General features: G+C 41.9%; 1 protein-coding gene and 1 pseudogene across 6 annotated transcripts in view; both read right to left on the minus strand.

The window, feature by feature from the left end:
• LOC126108568 (histone acetyltransferase KAT2A) overlaps nt 1–24961 on the minus strand; it is a 432376-nt gene that overhangs the window by 223692 nt on the left and 183723 nt on the right. The window lies entirely within an intron of this gene.
• LOC126109022 (5S ribosomal RNA) lies at nt 4027–4144 on the minus strand (annotated as a pseudogene).

The raw sequence follows: 24961 nt of genomic DNA on the forward strand, positions 1-24961 counted from the left end.
ATTCCCTGCTCTTCAGAAGTTGATGACTAACATGCATGCCATGTTTGTTTTATAGTTCAGGCTTCTCTTGCTAGAGCTGGACATGAAAACAAAATACAGTCTGTAGCACAAACTTCAAACTACAGGGTTATTACAAATGATTGAAGCGAATTCACAGCTCTACAATAACTTTATTATTTGAGATATTTTCACAACGCTTTGCACACACATACAAAAACTCAAAAAGTTTTTTTATGCATTCACATATGTTCGATATGTGCCCCTTTAGTGATTTGGCAGACATCAAGCCGATAATCGAGTTCCTCCCACACTTGGTGCAGCATGTCCCCATCAATGAGTTCGAAAGCATCGTTGATGCGAGCTCGCAGTTCTGGCACGTTTCTTGGTAGAGGTGGTTTAAACACTGAATCTTTCACATAACCCCACAGAAAGAAATCGCACGGGGTTAAATCGGGAGAGCGTGGAGGCCATGACACGAATTGCTGATCGTGATCTCCACCATGACCGATCCATCGGTTTTCCAATCTCCTGTTTAAGAAATGCCGAACATCGTGATGGAAGTGCGGTGGAGCGCCATCCTGTTGAAAGATGAAGTTGGCGCTGTCGGTCTCCAGTTGTGGCATGAGCCAATTTTCCAGCATGTCCAGATACACGTGTCCTGTAACGTTTTTTTTTTTTCGCAGAAGAAAAAGGGGCCGTAAACTTTAAACCGTGAGATTGCACAAACACATTAACTTTTGGTGAATTGCGAATTTGCTGCACGAATGCGTGAGTATTCTCTACCGCCCAGATTCGGACATTGTGTCTGTTCACTTCACCATTAAGAAAAAATGTTGCTTCGTCACTGAAAACAAGTTTCGCACTGAACGCATCCTCTTCCACGAGCTGTTGCAACCGCGCCGAAAATTCAAAGCGTTTGACTTTGTCATCGGGTGTCAGGGCTTGTAGCAATTGTAAACGGTAAGGCTTCTGCTTTAGCCTTTTCCGTAAGATTTTCCAAACCGACGGCTGTGGTACGTTTAGCTCCCTGCTTGCTTTATTTGTCGGCTTCCGCGGGCTACGCATGAAACTTGCCCGCACGCTTTCAACCGTTTCTTCGCTCATTGCAGGCCGACCCGTCGATTTCCCCTTACAGAGGCATCCAGAAGCTTTAAACTGCGCATACCATCGCCGAATGGAGTTAGCAGTTGGTGGATCTTTGTCGAACTTCGTCCTGGAGTGTCGTTGCACTGTTATGACTGACTGATGTGAGTGCATTTCAAGCACGACATAAGCTTTCTCAGCTCCTGTCGCCATTTTGTCTCACTGCGCTCTCGAGCCAGAAACCTGAAGTACGGCTTCAGCCGAACAAAACTTTATGAATTTTTCTACGTATCTGTAGTGTGTCGTGACCATATGTCAATGAATGGAGCTACAGTGAATTTATGAAATCGCTTCACTCATTTGTAATAGCCCTGTATATTGCAGTGGAATATAAACATTATAGCTCCAATACCACAGGAGAAAAATGTTACTGTGTGTACTTTCCAATCCTCACACGTATCTGTCAACAATCTGGAATGAATTTTCTCTCTAAAGCAAAGTGTGCATTGATATGAAATTTTCTAGAAGAGTAAAGCTATGTGCCACATTGCGACGTGAACGTGGAACCTCTGCCTTTGGTGGCCAAGTGCTGTAGCCACTCAGCTACCCCAGTGTGACTTGTGACCCGCCCTCGGAGCTCCTCCTGCGTGTACCTCATTCCTACTTTCCAAACTGCACAAAAGTTCTCCTGCATACCTACTGGGACTTGTACCGGAAGAAAGGAGACCATGCAGACACGGTGTAGCCACAGACTGCGGGAGGTTTCCAGAATGAATTTTCACTCTTCAGTGAAATGTGTACAAATCTGAAACATCATGAGACATTAAAACTGTGTATTTCTGTTAAAAATGTTAGGACTCAGTACTTGAACCACTTCAAAGTTGCTGGTTGGTTGGTTTGTAGGGACCATACTACAAGGACCATCAGTCCCTTCACTGTTGCATCAAAACTGGTTACAGTTTCAAGACCGGCAAGACGAAAACCTGCAAGAACAGTTATTTTTAAACGATTATAATTAGGAACCTGAGAATGAGAATTTTTGGGAAATTGGTATTTTTTTTTATTAAATCATTACATGTACAAATTTATAAGGTTGCCACACTACATGCCTGAAGACGAAACTGATACGGGAGGAAAAACTGTTGTTACAGATATAATAATAATAACAAAAGAGAATACTTTTTACTCTCTGACTGGAATGTTACCCAGTACAAAAACTTCAACTTTTTTCCTTCCAACATAGTCTTTGTTTTCTTTAAACAGAGTGCTGCTCTGATTTATGGTATTTCTTGGCATTATCTTTCTCTTGCCACCCAGTTTCACAATTACAAAATTTCCAGAACCCTGATTTCTAGTTTGTAGCACATAAGGCCCGATTAGCATACTGCAGAACCCTTTTACAGACATTCATAGCTGTGCGACCCATACTTGACAATGGAAAATGGAAATGCCACGTGGCTAGGGCCTCCCGTCGGGTAGACTGTTCGCCTGGTGCAAGTACAGGGCTATTACAAATGATTGAAGCGATTTCATAAATTCACTGTAGCTCCATTCATTGACATATGGTCACGACACACTACAGATACATATAAAAGCTCATAAAGTTTTGTTTGGCTGAAGCTGCACTTCAGGTTTCTGTCGTCAAAGCGCTCGCGAGCGCAGTGAGACAAAATGGCGACAGGAGCCGAGAAAGCGTATGTCATGCTTGAAATGCACTCGCATCAGTCAGTCATAACAGTGCAACGAGACTTCAGGATGAAGTTCAACAAAGATCCACCAACTGCTAACTCCATTCGGCGATGGTATGCGCAGTTTAAAGCTTCTGGATGCCTCTGTAATGGGAAATCAACGGGTCGGCCTGCAGTGAGCAAAGAAACGGTTGAACGCGTGCGGGCAAGTTTCACGCGTAGCCCGCGGAAAATTGGCTCATGCCACAACTGGAGACCGACAGCGCCGACTTCATCTTTCAACAGGATGGTGCTCCACCGCACTTCCATCAGGATGTTCGGCATTTCTTAAACAGGAGATTGGAAAACTGATGGATCGGTCGTGGTGGAGATCACGATCAGCAATTCGTGTCATGGCCTCCACGCTCTCCTGACTTAACCCCGTGCGATTTCTTTCTGTGGGGTTATGTGAAAGATTCAGTGTTTAAACCTCCTCTACCAAGAAACGTGCCAGAACTGCGATCTCGCATCGACGATGCTTTCGAACTCATTGATGGGGACATGCTGCGCCGAGTGTGGGAGGAACTTTGATATCGGCTTGATGTCTGCCGAATCACTAAAGGGGCACATATCGAACATTCGTGAATGCCTAAAAAAACTTTTTGAATTTTTGTATGTGTGTGCAAAGCATTGTGAAAATGTCTCAAATAATAAAGTTATTGTAGAGCTGTGAAATCGCTTCAATCATTTGTAATAACCCTGTATTTTGAGTTGACGCCACTTTGGCAACTTGCGTGTCAATTGGGATGAAATGGTAGTGACTAGGACAACACAACAGCCAGTCCCTGAGCGGAGAAAATCTCCAACCGAGCAGGCAATCGAACCTGTGCCGGTAGGTATGATATTCCGTCGCACTGACCACCAGCTACCAGGGGCGGACATACTTGACAATGCCACAGATGGAACCAACAAGGTACTTAAAGTAGAAGCAGAACCAAAAATGATTGTATCATATCAGAACAAGACTCTTCGTTTGGTTGAAATACACTAAACGAAACCAAACCAAACTCCGTCCTAACAGGCCTTGGAAGGCCCAACAGTACCGACCGGCTGCCAAGTCATCCTGAGCCCGCAGGTGTCAGTGGGTGCAGATATGGAGGGGCATGTGGTCAGCACACCACTCTCCCTGCCGTATGTCAGCTTCCGAGACCGGAGCCGCTACTTCTCAGTCGAGTAGCTCCTCAGTTTGCCTCACAAGGGCTGAGTGCAGCCCACTTGCCAACAGCACTCGGCAGACCAAACGGTCACCCATCCGAGTGCTAGCCCAGCGCGACAGTGCTTAACTTCGGTGATCTGACGGGAACCGGTGTTACCGTTGTGGCAGGGCCGTTGGCTTGAAATACACTAAAGGGGAAAAAGTTGCAACTACAAAATATAATTAATGTAGAGTAATGAAATTTTGGGAATACATCTGTCTAGATAACATATTTAAGTGAGTAACATTGAAACAGCAGGGGTTAATGTAAGCATGAGACAATCCATTGCAAATGTGAAATGTTGGTACATTAACAACTAGTGTAACTGACAGAATGTTGAACGCAAACATACACGAACTGTGTTGTGCTGCACAGGTGCCGAACGTCAGTTTGTGGGATGGAATTCCGTGCCTGTTACACTTGGTCGGTCAACAAAGGGATGGTTAATACTGTTTGTGGATGACGCCGGAGTTATCGTCCGACAGTGTCCCTTATGTGTTCGATTGTAGACAGATCTGGTGATCGAGGCAACACATCAACACACTGTTGAGCATGTTGGGTTACAACAGCAGTATGTTGGCAAGCGTTATCCTATTGGAAAAGATCCCGTGGAATGCTGTTCATGAATGGCATCATAATAGTCAAATCACCATACTGATGCACAAATTTGTAATGGAGGGTGCATGGGATAACCATGGTGTGTTCCTCCTATCAAACTAAACAGAACCCCAGATAATAACTCCACGTGTAGATCCAGTGTGTCTAGCACACAGCCAGATTGGTAGCAGGCCATCAACTGTCCTCCTCTTAACCAATACACAGCCATCACTGACACCGAGGCAGAGCCCGCTTTCATCGAAAACACAACAGACCTCCACCCTGCCCTCCAACGAGCTCTCGCTTGACGCTACTGAAGTCACAGATGGCGGTGGTTTGGGGTCAGAGGAATACACACTACATCTACATCTACATCTACATCTACATCTACATCCATACTCCGCAAGCCACCTGACGGTGTGTGGCGGAGGGTACCTTGAGTACCTCTATCGGTTCTCCCTTCTATTCCAGTCTCGTATTGTTCGTGGAAAGAAGGATTGTCGGTATGCCTCTGTGTGGGCTCTAATCTCTCTGATTTTATCCTCATGGTCTCTTCGCGAGATATACATAGGAGGGAGCAATATACTGCTCGACTCCTCGGTGATGGTATGTTCTGGAAACTTAACAAAAGCCCGCACCGAGCTACTGAGCGTCTCTCCTGCAGAGTCTTCCACTGGAGTTTATCTATCATCTCTGTAACATTATCATGATTACTAAATGATCCTGTAATGAAGCGCGCTGCTCTCTGTTGGATCTTCTGTATCTCTTCTATCAACCCGATCTGGTACGGATCCAACACCGCTGAGCAGTATTTAAGCAGTGGGCGAACAAGCATATTGTAACCTACTTCCTTTGTATTCGGACTACATTTCCTTAGGATTCTTCCAATGAATCTCAGTCCGGCATCTGCTTTACCGACGATCAACTTTATATGATCATTCCATTTTAAATCACTCCTAATGCGTACTCCCACATAATTTATGGAATTAACTGCTTCCAGTTGCTGACCTGCTATATTTTAGCTAAATGATAAGGGATCTATCTTTCTGTGTATTCGCAGCACATTACACTTGTCTACAGTGAGATTCAATTGCCGTTCCTCGCACCATGCACCATGCCTCCTACATTTCGGCACAATTTTCCATTGTTACAACCTCTTGATTTACTACAGCATTATCTGCAAAAAGCTTTCCTGAACTTTCGATGTTATCCATAAGGTCATTTATATATATTGTGACAGCAACGGTCCTACGATACTCCCCTGCGGCATACCTGAAATCGCTCTTACATCGGAAGACTTCTCTCCATTGAGAATGACATGCTGCGTCCTGTTATCTAGGAACTCTTCAATCCAATCACACAATTGGTCTGACAGTCCATATGCTCTTACTTTGTTCCTGAAATGACTGTGGGAACTGTATCGAACGCCTTGCGCAAGTCAAGAAACATGGCATCTACCTGTGAACCCGTGTATATGGCCCTCTGAGTCTCGTGGACGAATAGTGCGAGCTGGGTTTCACACGCCCGTCTTTTTCGAAACCCATGCTGATTCCTACAGAGTAGATTTCTAGTCTCCAGAAAAGTCGTTATACTCTAACATAATACGTGTTCCAAAATGCTACAACTGATCAACGTTAGAGATATAGGTCTATAGTTCTGCACATCTGTTCGACATCCCTTCTTGAAAACTGGGATGACCTGTGCCCTTTTCCAATCCTTTGGAACGCTACGCTCTTCTAGAGACCTACGGTACACCGCTGCAAGAAGGGGGGCAAGTTCCTTCATGTACTGTGTGTAAAATCGAACTGGTATCCCATCAGGTACAGCGGCCTTTCCTCTTTTGAGCAATTTTAATTGTTTCTCTATCCCTCTGTCGTCTATTTCGATATCTACCATTTTGTCATCTGTGCGACAATCTAGAGAAGGAACTACAGTGCAGTCTTCCTCTGTGAAACAGCTTTGGAAAAAGACATTTAGTATTTCGCCCTACAGGGCATCTCTCTCAGACCTGACATTGAAGCAACCGAAGCAACTGATTTCTAACAACTGGAATTTTGTGTGACCTTTCTAAGGCGTTCGACTGAGTGAACCATGACATTTTTCTGAGAAAGGCAGAATTTTATGGGTTAACTGGAGAAGCAGAGATGTGGCTTGCCTCCTATTTAAAGGACTCGAGACAGAAAGTCATGGTAAATGACACTAATGGGGAACCAGTGTCCTCTTCTTGGGGCACAACAAACTGTGGAGTCCCACAGGGCTCTATTCTGGGTCCTCTACTTTTCCTTATTTTCATAAATGACCTTCCAATGTGTACAAGGGCTAAGATAAAATTTACTCTGTTTGCCGACGACACGACGATTCTGGTAGACAATTCAACAAATACTAATCTTGAGATCACTGAAAATGCAATTTTTCAGGAGACCTTTAACTGGCTTACCTCTAATGGAGTACCACTAAATTTCGAAAAAACTCAACTGATTCAATTCTGTACAAGCCAAAATATCGAAGGAGAGATTAATGTTAAATACAATGATGGGAATTTAGCAAGAGTGGAGTCAACAAAGTTCCTGGGTCTACTTGTTAACAGCAGTCTAAACTGGTCCTTACACATTCCTTACCTATATAAAAAAATCTAAGTTCAGCAATTTGCGCTATCGTGCGAGTGCTTCCTTCAGTGACTTCAATACTTTGAAAGCTGCCCATTTTGGTTATTTTCATGCCCTGATGGCCTATGGAATTATATTATGGGGAAACCAGCCAAAGGCAAGCAAAATCCTCATAGCCCAGAAAAGAGTTATTAGGATTCTGTGTGGTGTCAATTACAGACATTCCTTCCAGAAACTCTTCCAAGAGCTGAGAATACTCACAACAGTATCTCAGTACATTTTCTCTCTCGTGTTTCTTGTGTAAAAACCATTCCCTTTTCGAAATGAACAGCGTGTATCATAACTATGACACCAGGGTAAAAAATGATCTACATCTTGAACAAAAGAATCTAAGTATGGTACAAAAAGGAGTACACTACTCTTGCATAAAAATATTTAATGCTATCCCTCAGGCAATAAAAATACCAGTTACTGATACACCTACTTTTAAAAATTAACTTAAAAAATATCTTCTAAGTAAAACCATTTACTCACTGGACGAATTTATGTATGAGAATATGTGAATTGATTCTGATCTACAGGGCTATTACAAATGATTGAAGCGATTTCATAAATTCACTGTAGCACCATTCATTGACATATGGTCACAACACACTACAGATACGTAGAAAAACTCATAAAGTTTTGTTCGGCTGAAGCCGCACTTCAGGTTTCTGCCGCCAGAGCGCTCGAGAGCGCAGTGAGACAAAATGGTGACAGGAGCCGAGAAAGCGTATGTCGTGCTTGAAATGCACTCGCATCAGTCAGTCATAACAGTGCAACGACACTTCAGGACGAAGTTCAACAAAGATCCACCAACTGCTAACTCCATTCGGCGATGGTAGGCGCAGTTTAAAGCTTCTGGATGCCTCTCTAAGGGGAAATCAACGGGTCGGCCTGCAGTGAGTGAAGAAACGGTTGAATGCGTGCGGGCAAGTTTCACGCGTAGCCCGCGGAAGTCGACGAATAAAGCAAGCAGGGAGCTAAACGTACCACGGCCAACTGTTTGGAAAATCTTACGGAAAAGGCTAAAGCAGAAGCCTTACCGTTTACAATTGCTACAAGCCCTGACACCCGATGACAAAGTCAAACGCTTTGAATTTTCAGCGCGGTTGCAACAGCTCGTGGAAGAGGATGCGTTCAGTGCGAAACTTGTTTTCAGTGATGAAGCAACATTTTTTCTTAATGGCGAAGTGAACAAACACAATGTGCGAATCTGGGCAGTAGAGAATCCTCACGCATTCGTACAGCAAATTCGCAATCACCAGAAGTTAACATGTTTTGTGCAATCTCACGGTTTAAAGTTTACGGCCCTTTTTCTTCTGCGAAAAAAACGTTACAGGACACGTGTATCTGGACATGCTGGAAAATTGGCTCATGCCACAACTGGAGACTGACAGCGCCGACTTCATCTTTCAACAGGATGGTGCTCCACCGCACTTCCATCATGATGTTTGGCATTTCTTAAACAGGAGATTGGAAAACCGATGGATCGGTCGTGGTGGAGATCACGGTCAGCAATTCGTGTCATGGCCTCCACACTCTCCAGACTTAACCCCATACGATTTCTTTCTGTGGGGTTATGTTTCAGTGTTTAAACCTCCTCTACCAAGAAACATGCCAGAACTGCGAGCTCGCATCAACGATGCTTTCGAACTCATTGATGGGGACATGCTGCACCGAATGTGGGAGGAACTTGATTATCGGCTTGATTTCTGCCGAATCACTAAAGAGGCACATATCGAGCATTTGTGAATGCCTAAAAAAACTTTTTGAGTTTTTGTATGTGTGTGCAAAGCATTGTGAAAATATCTCAAATAATAAAGTTATTGTAGAGCTGTGAAATCGCTTCAATCGTTTGTAATAACCCTGTATTGTAAGTCAGTTCAATGTAATTTGTAACTTTTTACAAAAAATAATTCTTGTAAACATTTTTTTTCTATGTAATATATTATTCATTGTACAACCTATTATTATAAACAAATGTCTGAAATCTATGTAAATGACACATTCTACACCCAAGCGATTTATCGCTAATGGGTCTACAGAACACGAATGAAATAAATAACAGTACATTGTGTCAATGTGGTACCAACTGCTGCGCAAATTGCTGTGGCAGATGCAGTATGGTGTGTTAGTGCCATTGCCGACCATAACGGTCTTCTCTCTCTTGGCAGTGGCACACTTCTTGTGATCGAACATTCTCGTGGCCAATCGTGTACAGTGGCTACATTCCTGCCGAGTCTTTCTACGATATCACAGAACGAACATCCAGCTCCTCGTAGCGCTATTACACAACCTAGTTCAAACTCGGTGACCCGTTGATGATGGCGTCTTTGTCACCTCAAAGGTATTCCTGACTAACATCAACTCACCACATCCAATCTCACAGCAACTAGCACTCGTGACCATTACAACGTGTATTTAAAGCAAACCTAATTTGCATCCTCACAGTGGCACCACCAGTGCCACTCTTATGCGACTTGTGTGAAATATGAGTATACATCATCTTTCAGATGCTGAAACATAATTACCAACTTTTGTTTACCATATTTACTCGAATCTAAGCCGCACTCGAATCTAAGTCGCACTCGAATCTTAGCCGCACCTGAAAAATGAGACTCGAAATAAAGGAAAAAAAAATTTCCCGGATCTAAGCCGCACGTGAAAGTTGAGACTCGAAATCAAGGGGGGAGAAAAGTTTTAGGCCGCACCTCCAAATTGAAACAACGTTGGTCCATTGTAATACGAGACACAATTTAGGTCGAATGAATGAAGATGCAGCTACAGTAGTTTGGTTCGAGTCGTAAGCTCAGCAGTTAAGCTTTACCAGGTAGCCATTGCTATGCGTCAGGCGCTCCGTCCGTATTTATACGGGTACCCTTCCTTTTTCACGTGCTTCGTCTGGTTTGAATCGATTGCTTATTTTGCTTTGATCTGATAAGTGCCGTTTTCTTTGTTATAGGTGTTTATGTCACTCTAAGCTGAAAATGCATTACTGTACTGTGTCATGCACTGTTTGTCGCATTCTGATAGAGCGTGTTTATGTCCTGTCGCCGACCGCATGGCTTGCTTTTGTGCGCGCTACCGCCACTTACAAAAAAAGAGGAATCGTCTCATTAGCGAAACAATTGCAAGAGACTGCTATTTATTGTTACTTACACTGCTGCTTTCTTTGATAACGATTAACAAGAACCAAATAATAGACTGCGTATGATAGAACATGTTCTGAACGAGAGTTAGGCAAAAATTATTCTCCGTTTGAAAATCTTTGCGGGCACTTCTTTAGTACATCAAATTCTGCACAGAAATTAGAGTCATCTTAGATTTAAAAATCTAGTCAGTTGTCGTGTGTCATTTCTGACTGTATCACTATTAGGCATAAGAATAATACAAATATAAACATGACACGATATGTATATTCTTCCGCATTTGCTGTTGTCTCACTCTAGTTTCGTAGTTTATTACGCAGACAGGATTTAAATGAGATAGCAGCAAACACGAAAGAATACATGGCAAAATGTTTATATCCGTATTCTTTCTTATGGTGAAGAGAATACTGCATGTGATCCACATTTCGTCAGGTTACTATTAGCAACCATCTCTTCTCACAGCTAGGAAAAAATTCAGAACGTACAGTTGGCCATATTGACAAACATCCCAAACTGTCTTGCCTGTCGGATTTTCGTATTACATTAAAATTCTGCTACATTCGAAGATGAACAATACGGAATTTGTATTTACTTCGTTGGATAATGTATGAAAATGCAGTGGTCGAAACTCAGGGCGGAGAAAAAAAAGCTCGTCTTCCACCTTTTCTTTAAATTTATTTACTGACGCAGAGGTTTTGGTGCCAGTATTTATCTTTGTGCCTGCAAAGCACGCCTGTGTAGCGCTACATATATTCGACGGCAGAAGTTAGTTGCGGCGGCACCTACCAAAATTTTTTTAGAACTCCCGCTTGCTTTGTACTCGATTCTAAGCCGCAGGCGGTTTTTGGATTACAAAAACCGGAAAAAAGTGCGGCTTAGATTCGAGTAAATATGGTATCTTAAAATTATGCATTTCTTTATGCCACACACTGCCCTACATGGTGTGCATCTTAAAGGGACCACTCACCCAGCCATGACTGACTGACTGTACCAGAGCATAGCTTACAAATGCACTTTCACTGAAGTGAAAAGAGTCATGGGATACTTCCTAAACCTCCTTTTGCCCAGAGTAAAAACGATGTTTGGTTTGTGGGGTGCTCAACTGCACAGTCATCAGTGCCTGTACAAATTCCCTATCTGTACACAGTCCAATGTAACTACTTTCACGAATGGTGATGGAATGATTAGGAAAACACAAACACCCAGTGCCCGGGCACAGAAAATCCCCAACACGGCCGGGAATCGAACCCGGGACCCCCGTCATCCAGAAGTAGCAATGCTTAGCCAATAGACGATGAGCTGCGGATTGCTCGGAGTAGAGCAGCATCTCGACATGGCACGGACTCAAAAAGTTATTGGAAGTCCTTTACAGAAATACTGAGCCACGTTGACTCTACTGCCATCCACAACTGCGAAAGTGTTCAGCATTCAGAATTTTGTGCACAAACCGACCTCTTGATTGCGTTCCATAAATGTTCGATTGGATTCCTGTCTAGCAATATGCACGGCCAAATCATTCGCCTGAACTGTCCAGAGTGTTCTCCAAACCAATAGTGAATAATTTTGGCCTGATGACATAGCGCATTGTCATCTATAAAAACTGCATTACTGTTTGGGAACACAAAGTCCATGAAGGGTTGCACATATACTCCAAGTAGCCAACTACGATCTATTCCAGTCAATAATGAGTTCTGCTGGAGCAGAGGACCCAGTCCATTCAAATGTCTTTTGTTCCCAGACTGCAGTACATCCAGTACTGACATGGAAATGAAACAAAATCTTTAGTTGAAAATTCACAAAAGGAAAGGTGACACATTCTGTGAGCATGAGAGGCAGAATAGTGATGAACAAATACAGGGTGTACATAAACTCCGGAAACACTTTCAATTATTTACTGCACAAGAACTAAACATTGTACAGATGTCATACACATTGCATTTTGAAGAGAAACTCTGAAAGATTTTTTTTTACAAACATTCGATAAGCAAACCACGAGTGATCCGGCAGACGTCAATACAGTAATCAATTCTTGCCATACCCGCCCCAGCACGACATTGTCGACTGTCAGTTGCTTCCCGTATTCTATCACCGGGCTCTGCTACATCACGTGATAGAGGCGGTACATATACCAGATCTTTAATGTGTCCCCACAGAAAAAAGTCACACGGGGTGAGATCTGGTGATCGGGGAGGCCATTTCGTGAAACAGCTGTCCCCTTCTGTAGCACGGCCAATCCATCGACGTGGCTGCTCCGTGTTCAGGTATCCAAGAACTTCACAATGAAAATGGGGTGGAGCCCCACCCTGCTCAAAGATTAATGGAGAGGCCGATTGCATTTGAGGCATCAGCCATTGCTGCAACATGTCCAAGTAGGATTTTCCAGTAGCAGTGCTCTTGGCGAAGAAGAATGGCCCGTACAGTTTTTGACGTGACAAGGCACAAGAAAAATTTTACCTTTGGGGAATCACACTCAAATTCAATGCATTCGTGTGGATGCTTTGTACCCCAGATTCAATGCACGTTCACTTTCCCATTAGTGTGAAAAGTGGCTTCATCACTAAAAATTAAGCAATCCACAATGCCATCCACATCCTCATTCAGTTGTTGCAACTGTGAACAAAACTCAAAATGCTTGTCTTTGTCGCCATCATTGAGCTTCTGCACTAGCTCCAATTTGAATGGTTTCATACACAGCTTCTGTAGCAGGACTTTCCACACAGTCGTTGGAGCCATTTCGAGTTCACGGGATGCACGACACACCGATTTCTTTGGACTCCTTACGAAGGTCTCTCGTACGTCCTTCCGATTCACTTCACACTGGGATGTCCACTTCTCTTTGACGGGCACAAGCAAGCTATCATAATGAATTTGTTGTGCCAGCAGTAAATGGCCTTCCTTGTTAGTGGATTCTTACTGTACTTGGTTCTAAACATCCACTGAACAGCTGTAGCACACTTGTTTTTGTCAAACTCCAACACACAGAAAGCTCGCTCCGCACCTGAACTCGTCATGTTTGCGACTAGCACTGACTATCGGCAAATTACCTAACTACGCTGTGGCGGTATACATGAAAAAATTCAGTGTTTCTCTTCAAAATGACATATGTATGATATCTGTACAATGTTTGGTTCTTGTGCAATAAATAATTGAAAGTGTTCCTGGACTTTATGTACACCCTGTATTGCTGAGCACAGAATCAACCCATCTCAAAAATCCCAAATGATAGATTGGTGCATAAATTTGTAGAGTTTTTGTTTTACGTGTCAGTATTCCAGTAGCTGTGGTTTTATTTATTGATTGTTATTTTTTATTTGTACTTCATACTTGATTTTTTTAAATGTTGTCATTTTGACATTGGGAGATACTGAGTGGAGCTGTGATGTTAGTAAATAGAGTGCCAAGTGGAGAAATCAGAACATTTATCACATATTCTTCTGTTTGACTTCAACAGATGGGTGGCAGCAAAGGAGGAAGCCAGAAACATTTGTGCCGTGTGTGGGGACAATGCGGTTGACAGAGAAGCACAAGAAAATGGTTTTCTCATTTTGAGGAGGATAATTTTGACATTAGTGACTCCCCACATTCAGGATGATCTTCAAAGTATGAAGAAGATCATTTAAACACATTAATCCACAATGATCCCCATTAGCGTACTCAAGAATTGGCAAATGTGATAAACTGTGATCATTCCACTATTGTGTGACATTTGGATCCAATGAGAAAGGTTCAAAAATTGAGTATAAGCGTACCGCATGCTCTAAGCCAAAATCACAAAAATCAGGTGGTGGCCGTAGGTGCATCTCTGCTTGCGCGTCATCAACTGGCTCATATAGTTACTCGTGACAAGGCACGGTGTCTTTATGTTGAGATACGCAAAAGAAAGGAATGGCCGAGCCCAAACAATGCCGCAACTCCCCTTACAAAAGATCTGTGTCCATCCACAAAAGATATTATACTTTTGATGGAACAGCAACGGTGTGGTGTGCTAAAAATTGCTTCCCCGGGGTCCAACCATCATCACGACTGTCATTTATTGTCAACAACAAAAACATCTAGCAGACACAATCCAAGAACAATGACCAAGAAGACTGTGCAAAAGGACGCTACTCCACGATAACACCCGCCTCCATTCTGCTAGACTGACAAAAAACGCTTAACAGGAGTCGTGTTAGGAAGTCATTCCACACCCATCTTATTCACCTGACCCTACATCCTCACATTTTCACCTTCCTTGTTCACTAACGAACAACCTGCAAGGCACTTCCTTTCCAAATCAAAATATGCTCCAAACACGGCTTGACGAGCTCTTAAATCCTGTTGATTTTTACAGTCGTGGAAATGGAAAGTTACACTAGCATTGGCAGACTATTGTAAATAGTGAAGGAGACTATATTAGTCATGACTAACGCCTCTGTTGTGTTTGTTAAAGTTATGGAAAAATGCTACCAACTTATGCGCCAACCCAATATTTGCAATTTTACAACTGGTAAAAGAAACTATGAAGATTCTCTGGGAAAATAAGATACATGTGTCTTCATGTGGCTCGAGGATGTGTACAACAAATACTCTGATGAAATCGGGACAGCACAACAAATTGAGAAACACTGACTCTGAAATCTACCGCTCTGTCAAGCCAATGTCAATGACTGTGGTGGAAAAAAAAGTCTTTGTCTGAGGATTCTCTGTCTTCATTACATAAAATAACGCAATTATTTCTTATGGTGAGGTGGTCACTCATCAAACTTTGTACAGTTTTTGGATGAAGTGAGGCTAACTTAAAATGACTGCAACATCACTCATTTATAAAGAATATATAAACATCATTAATGTCTACACAAGAGTGGTTTGGTACAGAATCAACTCTTATGTAATGGACTAGACGAAAGCAGTTTCCAGACTACAGAAACAACCTGATGATTTGCACATCACTGTTTAGCTCTATAAAAGAATCCAGTCAAATTTATGACATCTAGAAACTGGATTGTGAGAGGGGAAGTAAGCTAAAACAGTAAATGCATACTAAAACATAGTAAACACACTTGACTGCAGTATTGCACCATCACAATTGCAGAAAGGGGTAACTCTGAAGAAAGAATAATTTCAAGACTTCTACAAAAGCCTGCCAAACATCAGCAAAAATCTGGTTCAAATGTCTCTGAGCACTATAGGACTTAATATCGGAAGTCATCAGTCCAGAACTATTTAAACCTACCATATTTACTCGAATCTAAGCCGCACTTTTTTTCAGGTTTTTGTAATCCAAAAAACAGCCTGTGGCTTAGAATCGAGTGTAAAGTAAGCGGAAGTTCTGAAAAATGTTGGTAGCTGCCACCACAACTAACTTCTGCCGTCGAATATATGTAGCGCTACGCAGGCATGCTTTGCAGGCACAAAGATAAATACTGGCGTCAAAACCTCTGCGTCAGTAAATAAATTTTTAAAAAAAGTTGGAAGATGAGCTTTTTTTCTCCGCCACGAGTTTCGACCACTGCATTTTCATACATTATCCAACGAAGTAAATACAAATTCCGTTTTGTTCCTCTTCGAATGCAGCAGAATTTCAATGTACTAACGAAAATCTGACTGGCAAGACTGTTTGGGATGTTTGTCAATATGGCAAACTTTGCATTCTGCTTTCTGAATTTTTTTCCTACCTGTGAGAAGAGATGGTTGCTAATAGTAACTATTATGAATTGTGAATCACATGCTGTATTCTCTTTACCATAAGAATAATACGAATATAAACATTTTGCCATGTATTCTTTTGTGTTTGCTGCTATCTCATTTAAATCCTGTCTGCCTAATAAACTACGAAACTAGAGTGAGACAACAGCAAAGGCGGAAGAATATACATGTCATGTCATGTTTATATTCATATTATTCTTATGCCTAATAGTAATACAGTCAGAAATGAAGCACAGCAATTGACTAGATTTTTAAATCTAAGATAACTCTAAGTTCTGTGCAGAATTTAATGTACTAAAGAGGCGTCTGCAAAGATTTTCAAATGGAGAAAAATTTCTGCTAAACTCTTGTTCAGAACATCTTCTATCATATGCAGTCTATTATTTGGTTCTTGTTGATCATTATCAAAGAAAGCAGTATTGTAAGTAACAGCAAATAGCAGTCTCTTGCCATTGTTTCGCCAATAAGACGATTCCTTAAAAAAAAAAAAAGCGGCGGCAGCGTGCACAAGAGCAAGCCATGCCGCGGGCGGCGACAGGTCATAAACACTCATTATCAGAATGCGACAAACAATGCACGACACAGCACAGTAATCCATTTTCAGCTTAGAGTGACGTAAACACCTATAACAAAGAGAACGGCACTTATCAGATCAAAGAAAAATAAGCAATCGATTCAAACCAGACGAAGCACACAAAAAAGGAAGGGTACCCGTATAAATACAGACGGAACGCCCGACGCATAGCAATGGCTACCTGGTAAAGCTAACTGCTAAGCTTACGACTCGAACCAAACAACTGTAGCTGTATCGTCATTCATTCGACCTAAATTGTGTTTCATATTACAATGGACCAACTTTGTTTCGATTTGGAGGTGCGGCCTAAAACTTTTCTCTCCCCTTGAATTTCGAGTCTCAAATTTCAGGTGCGGCTTAGATTTGGGAAAATTTTTTTCCTTGATTTCGAGTTTCATTTCTCAGGTGCGGCTTAGATTTGAGTAAATACGGTAACTAACCTAAGGACATCACACATATCCACGCCTGAGGCTGGATTTGAACCTGCGACCGCAGCGGTCGCACAGTTCCAGACTGAACCGCCTAGAACAACTCGACCACAGAGCAAAAAAACTGGACGAAAATGAAAGGACTCTCTTCTAAAGAATACTGTTTGACAAACAATAAAGTTTGGTGAGTTATTCACTTGGTTATGAGTATAATGCAATGGACTTCATTAATGACTTTGACTATCACATAATAACAGTAAAGAAAATAAGTGGAACTTTTCAAATGAAATTTTAAGTTTCACAAAAGAATTACTGTGCAGTTTGCACATACTTGCATTCATAATGTACCACTACACATTATGTAACACATGACAAATATGTATAAAAAATATCATTAATCTGTGTTTCAGGTCCACAGTTCGTTGTCTCGTGGTATTTTTCTTCCTTCCCGAACACAAGGTCCCGGGTTCGATTCCCGGCAGGGTCAGCGATTTTTCACCTGCCTTGAGATGACTGGGTGTTGCTGTGTCGTCTTCATCATCATCATTCATCTCCATAACAGTCTTACAAGAAAAATACAGCTGGAGTACCATGAACTGTTGTAAGACTCATTAGCTCCAATAGATTTCTTCTTATTAGTTCAAAAATGAGAAATTGTGCTGGACTGAGGCTCGAACTCGGGACCTTTGCCTTTCATGGACATGTGCTCTATGAACTGAGCTACCCAAGCGCGAATCATGACCTGTACTCACAGCTTCAATTCCACCAGTACCTCGTCTCCTACCTTCCAAACTTCACAGAAGTTCTCCTGCATACCTTGCAGAACTAGCACTCCTGGAAGAAAAGATACTGCGGAAACATGGCTTAGCCACAGTTTGGGGGATGTTTCGAGAATGAAATTTTCACTCTGCAGTGGTGTACGCTGATATGAAACTTCCTGGCAGATTAAAACTGTGTGCCGGACCGAGACTCGAAATCGGGAACTTTGCCTTTCACGGGCAAGTGCTCTACCGACTGAGCGACTCGAGCACGACTCACAACCCGTCCTCACAGCTTCAGTTCTGCCAGTACCTTGTCTCCTACCTTCCAAACTTCACAGAAGCTCTTCTGCAAACCTTGCAGAAGTCCTGGAAGAAAGGATACCGCAGAGACTTGGCTTAGCCACAGCCTGGGGGATATTTCCAGAATGAGATTTTCACTCTGCAGCGGAGTGTGTGCTGATATGAAATTTCCTGGCAGATTAAAACTGTGTGCCGGACCGAGACTCAAACTCGGGACCTTTGCCTATCGTGGGCAAGTGCTCTACCAACTGAGTTACCCGAGCACGATTCACGACCCATCCTCACAGCTTCAATTACACCAGTACCTCATCTCCTACTTTCCAAACTTCACAGAAGCTTTCCTGCATATCTTCTGGAAAAAAGGATACTGTGAAGACATGTCTTAGTCACATCCTGGGGGATGTTTCCAGAATGAAACTTTCACTCTTCAGCAGAGTGTGTGCTGATATGAAACTGTGCCATGCGGAAGGGTTGCGATTTGTGCTTGGGTATCTCAGTTGGCAGAGCACTCGCCCGCAAAGGCAGAGGTCCCGAGTTCGAGTCTCGGTCTGGCACACAGTTTTAATCTGCCAGGAAGTTTCATAACAGTGCACACTCTGCTGCAGAGTGAAAATTTCATTCTGGATGGAGAAAACTTTACCATCTTCTCCAAAAAATGCCATTCCCTATGTTGTCCAAACAAAGTGATAGTCTTTTGCTATACTGAAAATTTTACTTATTTGGATGCAATGAGTTCTGCAACTGGAACAACTTGTCTGACATGTGATTTGTGCGGGTTTTTCTACGTCTGACAGACTGCATCTAATGGTTTAGTTTACTTTAAATGTGCCTGTCTGCCCCCTCAATGTGGTGAGGAGTAATTTATCCTAATTCATATAGTCATTAAAATTGTTCTGCTAAACACTGTACTGCAGAACCAAAAAACTGAAGATAAAAACCATTGTGGTATAAGATGTATTGCTCGAGGCTTCCCCATAGTTTTAGAAATAGCTCTCTGGAGAGGAGATGGATGTCACTGTAAATCCCCCAATACCGCATTGGTGCAACTGAGCTACATCTTCAGGAATATGAGGAATGATATTTTGGTGGTGACATAAATATCTGGACTGTACACAACAAATAGATCGATGACAGCTATATCGGATATTGCAATGGTAACATAACTTATTGCATATATGAAGTACATTCAGCAGCCTATGCTTTGTAACAATGTTTTCAAATAGAAGAGACAGTCTGACATTTAATCAGTGAACCTATTCAGTATTTTCAACCAATTAGGATGTCTAATACATTGTAAAATTCTTCGTAGTTAGCTTGTACAGTAAATGAAAACAGTTACTGCTATCTTTATTAATTTTTAGTTGTATTTGAAATTTATTAAATAATATATGATAAAATTACAGTGAAAACATGCTGGGAACAATTACCTTTACGTAATATTGAAGTAATTAACATTTTTATGTGAAGCATCATTTTTACAAATAAGGGCTCATATTTACAGAGTTAGCAAATGTATTTCTGTTAAGTTATTCTCTCAGACAAAAATTCATATAAAATTGTATCTGGATTTATTGATCAGTTGAGGAATTTTAAAACCTCATTATAATTTATGAAATAATATAATAATAATGCATATGTCTGATCTCCATTACTGTAACTACATAAGCATCCTTGATGGTAGTCATGGGGTGTTATTTACTTCAGTTTGTCTTCTGTCTCAATGAGAATCTCAATGTTGCGACAGATTTTGTGGTGTCAAGACTCTGTTACATGTTGTTAAAATTTTGTAATAAATGTTCTGAAATTAAATTTTCAGTTTCATGAAAATCATTTCACAGTTAGCATGTCACAAAGTGCCCGATATTCCAAGGAAATGGACCACAGTCAACACTTTTAATGAAGGAGCTATAAAATCAAAAGTTCCACCACTGATTATTTCGACAATGTACATCAATTTAAGTATCAGTATGTTCCATTTGATTTGGGATTGTTGTTGTTGCAGCTCTCCATGCTACTCTATCCTGTGCAAGCCTCTTCATTCCCCGAATAACAACTGCAACATACATCCTTCTGAATGTGCTTAGTGTATTCATCTCTTGGTCTCCCTCTACAATTTTTACCCTCCACACTGCCCTCCAGTACTAAATTGATGATCCCTTGATGCCTCAGAATACGTCCTACCAACCGATTCCTTCTTCTAGTCAAGTTGTGCCACAAACTCCTCTTCTCTCCAATTCTATTCAATACCTCCTCATTAGTTATGTGATCTACCCATCTAATCTTCAGCATTCTTCTGTTGCACAACATTTCGAAAGCTTCTACGCTCTTCTTGTCTAAACTATTTATCATCCATATTTCAGTTTCATACATGGCTACACTCCTTACAAATACTTTCAGAAAACTCTTCCTGACACTTAAATCTATACACGACGTTAACAAATTGCTCTTCTTCAGAAAAGCTTTCCTTGCCATTGCCAGTATACATTTTATATCCTCTCTACTTCGACCATCATCAGTTATTTTGCTACCCAAATAGCAAAACTCCTTTACTACTTTAAGTGTCTCATTTCCTAATCTAATTCCCTCAGCATCACCCGACTTAATTCGGCTACATTCCATTATCCTGGTTTTGCTTTTGTTGATGTCCTTTCAAGACACTGTCCATTCCGTTCAACTGCTCTTCCAGGTCCTTTGCTGTCTCTGACAGAATTACAATGTCATCGGCGAACCTCAAAGTTTTTATTTCTTCTCCATGGATTTTAATTCCAACTTCGAACTTTTCTGATTTTTCCTTTACTGCTTGCTCGATATACAGATTGAATAGCATCGGGGATAGGCTACAACCCTGTCTCACTCCCTTCCCAACCACTGTTTCCCTTTCATCCCCCTCGACTCTTACAGCTGCCATCTGGTTTCTGTACAAATTGTAAATAGCCTTTCGCTCCCTGTATTTTACCCCTGCCACCTTTAGAATTTGAAACAGAGTATTCCAGTCAACACTGTCAAAAGCTTTCTCTAAGCATACAAATGCTAGAAACTTAGGTTTGCCTTTCCTTAATCTATCTTCTAAGATAAGTTGTAGGCTCACTATTGCCTTGCATGTCCCAACATTTCTACGGAATCCAAACTGATCTTCCCTGAGGTCGGCTTCTACCAGTTTTTCCATTTGTCTGTAAAGATTTCACGTTAGTATTTTGCAGTCATGACTTACTAAACTGATCATTACAGGACTACAATGATGCGGATGGTCATGTGCAAATGTAAACATGTATGTTGGTGGATAGCTTCTGACAGAGGGTGCTGAAGTGGCTGATGGCAGTGCACAGTATGAACAATAGCTTTTGTGTGTGCACTGTAGCTCTCGGTTGTAATGACCAAATCGTGAGGGATTGTAAAAAAAAAAAAAAAAAAAATCATCATCGTCATCTAAGTACGAACATTAGCTGTAAGCCTTGTAAGATAGGTAGATACACACATTGCAATCCATCACATGCATTGAGAAACCACTGACTGCAAATTAGAGATAAAAAGCGACATGTCCCTTGTGTAAACAATGAGTCCCAAATGCCATACAATGATGTGATAAAAGTCACGGGATGGCGATATGCACATATACACCTAGTGGTAATATTGTGTACACGAGGTATAAAAGGGTAGTGCACTGATGGAGCCGTGATTTCCACACAGACGATTAATGTAGGAAATTTTCTGACGTGATTATTTGCAATGATGAGAATTAACAAGCTTTGAGTGCAGAACGGTAGATGCACGGGACATACCATTTTGGAAATTGTTAGGGAATTCAATGTTCTGACACTCACAGTGTCAAGTGTGTGCCAAGAATACCAAATTTCAGGCATTGCCTCTCATCACAGCCTTCACTTAATGACCAAGAGCAGCGTCATTTTGTAGATTTATCAGTGCTAACAGACAAGCAACACTGTGTGAAATAACAGCAGAAATCAGTGTGGGATTCGTAACAAATGTCTCCGTCAGGACAGTGTGGTGAAATCCGCCGTTAATGGGCTATGGCAGCAGACTACTGACACGAGTCCCTTTGCTATTGCAATGCACGGCAACACCTGCAGCACCTCTCCTCGGCTCGCGACCGAATCGGTCGGACCCCAGGTGACTGGAAAACCGTGGCCCGGTCAGATGAGCCTCGATTTCAGCTGGTAAGAGCTCATGGTACAGTTTGAATGTGGCGCAGATCCCCCAAAACCTTGGATCCAAGTTGTCAACGAGGCCCCAGATGACTGGAAAACCGTGGCCCGGTCAGATGAGCCCCGATTTCAGCTGGTAAGAGCTCATGGTACAGTTTGAATGTGGCGCAGATCCCCCAAAACCTTGGACCCAAGTTGTCAACGAGGCCCCAGATGACTGGAAAACCGTGGCCCGGTCAAATGAGCCCCGATTACAGCTGGTAAGAGCTGATGGTACAGTTTGAGTGTGGCGCAGATCCCCCAAAACCTTGGATCCAAGTTGTCAACGAGGCTCTGTGCAAGCTGGTAATGATTCCACATAATGGTGTGGGCTATGTTTACATGGAATGGACAGGGTCCCCTGGTTCAACTGAACCAATGATTAACTGGAAATGGTTATGTTCGTTTACTTGGAGACTGCCTGCAACCATTAATGGACTTCATGTTCCCAAACAACACGCACCATATCAGAACATCTGGACAACTTAAGCCAATGATTTCGCAACACAGATCGCCTGACAGGAATCGCATCAAACAGTTATGGGACATAATTGAGAGGTCAGCTTGTGAACAAATTCCTGCACTGACAACACTTTCCCAATTATGTATGGCTACGGAGGTAGCACGGCTCAATATTTCTGCAATGTGCCAGGCAAAAGGAGGTTTGACACAAAATTAGGAGGTTTCCCATAACTTTTGTCACCTCCGTATATACAGAGGCTTTCAAATGCCATATAAGTCAGAGTTCAAGTGTCCAGCAATCGGATGAGTTCCAGCCTCAAATGACCGACATCCCACAGTGGATCCCATTTGAGTATGCATTATCTTTAGTTAAGCTTGTACAATAAGACTTGCAAAGCTTGCCTGTTCATACCTCTGGACTAGGGTTATTGGTTTCCAATGTACATTTGTCTAGATGTACCTGTGTCTGTATGTCACTCTCATTGTGACAAGTACTTAAACCCAACGGTTTGAGTAGAATAATAGAGTATGGGTCTTCCACTGTTAGTACCAGACGTTAGTATGTATACTCAAATCTCAACAAAGTTATAGGCTGGGGTAGCCACTGGTAATTTATTATCCAATCTACTAAGCCTCATCTATGTTGTACACTCAGTTAAGATATAAACTACTGTCTGTGCTCTTTGGCATGTTTATTGCAAAGACACAAAGAAGCCATAAAAAGCCAACCCAGAGTCTCACTCCATCCATCATCACCATACCTACCTCCTAAGCCTAACCTCTGAGTCATTCTATACGGTCTCCAACCACATCAACCTGAAAAATCTCAGCTTAACCCTGTCACTATTTCACTGTTGTTGTTGTTGTTCTTGTTGTTGTTGTTGTTGTGGTCTTCAGTCCTGAGACTGGTTTGATGCAGTTCTCCATGCTACTCTATCCTGTGCAAGCTTCTTCATCTCCCAGTACCTACTGCAGCCTACATCCTTCTGAATCTGCTTAGTGTATTCATCTCTTGGTCTCCCTCTACGATTTTTACCCTCCACGCTGCCTTCCAATGCTAAATTGGTGATCCCTTGCTGCCTCAGAACATGTCCTACCAACCGATCCCTTCTTCTTGTCAAGTTGTGCCACAAACTTCTCTTCTCCCCAATCCTATTCAATACTTCCTCATTAGTTATGTGGTCTACCCATCTAATCTTCAGCATTCTTCTGTAGCACCACATTTCGAAAGCTTCTATTCTCTTCTTGTCTAAACTATTTATCGTCCACGTTTCACTTCCATACTTGGCTACACTACATACAAATTCTTTCAGAAACGACTTCCTGACACTTAAATCTATACTCAATGTTACCAAATTTCTCTTCTTCAGAAAGACTTTCCTTGCCATTGCCAGTCTACATTTTATATCTTCCTACTTCGACAATCATCAGTTATTTTGCTCCCCAAATGGCAAAACTCCTTTACTACTTTAAGTGCCTCATTTCCTAATCTAATTCCCTTAGCATCACCCGACTTAATTCGACTACATTCCATTATCCTCATTCTGCTTTTGTTGATGTTCATCTTATACCCTCCTTTCAAGACACTATCCATTCCGTTCAACTGCTCTTCCAAGTCCCTTGCTGTCTCTGATAGAATTACAATGTCATCAGCGAACCTCAAAATTTTTTTCTTCTCCTTGGATTTTAATACCTACTCCGAACTTTTCTTTAGTTTCCTTTACTGCTTGCTCAATATACAGATTGAATAACATGGGGGAGAGGCTACAACCCTGTCTCACTCCCTTCCCAACCACTGCTTCCCTTTCGTGCCCCTCGACTCTGCCATCGCTCCCTGTATTTTACCCTTGCCACCTTCAGAATTTGAAAGAGAGTATTCCAATCAACATTGTCAAAAGCTTTCTCTAAGTCTACAAATGCTAGAAACGTAGGTTTGCCTTTACTTAATCTTTAACTACAGTACATAATCGATCATGTGCCACAAAACAGATGACCACAAATCCTGCTTCACTGCTCATCTGAGTGTGAGCTTCTAAACAATTAGGTTGCAATCCACGTCAGGTTATGACACAGTTCTTTGTGTGACAGGTGGCGTAACTTCTTCCTTTTACTAACCAGGAAATCGTCATTACTTGCCACCAAATCTGGT

The sequence above is a fragment of the Schistocerca cancellata genome, chromosome 11 (assembly GCF_023864275.1).
Source record: "Schistocerca cancellata isolate TAMUIC-IGC-003103 chromosome 11, iqSchCanc2.1, whole genome shotgun sequence".
Taxonomy (NCBI): domain Eukaryota; kingdom Metazoa; phylum Arthropoda; class Insecta; order Orthoptera; family Acrididae; genus Schistocerca; species Schistocerca cancellata.